We start from the raw sequence: 545 nt of genomic DNA on the forward strand, positions 1-545 counted from the left end.
AAACAGAGCCGTCGCTTCTCTCATTTTTTGCCAACAAAGTCAAACCTCCTATCCCACTCGCATGGATACGTAAGCGAGTGGGTTTTTCGTTATTTATTTGAAACCGAAGCCCAGAAATGAAGCGTTATTTCCTTACCTTAGAGACAAAGCAGTCAATTACCTATTCGCAAATTATCCTCTCTGTTTTTACCTTTGAGCTAACTCTCCCTTTAATTTATTACCTTGAAAATGACCCAAAACAAATAACATGATAACACAAGAAAATGTGAACAATGTAGCAGATCTCATAACTTATAAATGCTGTATAAAATTATTTCTTGATGTATGAATACGTAAAGTCATATTTTGTCTTAATCTCTTAACAATCATATATATACCCAAACACATGATAAAAATAGTTGAATCTACTAAGACCACACGCAGTGGTACATTTTCTCCTCGGGTGTGAGCATTAAAGTAATCAAAAATAAGAGAAAAGTGAGATTGGAGTCGCAAGTCGGATGTATGTTTACACCCGGATGTGGGATTGACGTGGCAGTGTCTGG

The sequence above is a fragment of the Arabidopsis lyrata genome (genome assembly GCF_000004255.2).
Source record: "Arabidopsis lyrata subsp. lyrata unplaced genomic scaffold ARALYscaffold_706, whole genome shotgun sequence".
NCBI lineage: Eukaryota > Viridiplantae > Streptophyta > Magnoliopsida > Brassicales > Brassicaceae > Arabidopsis > Arabidopsis lyrata.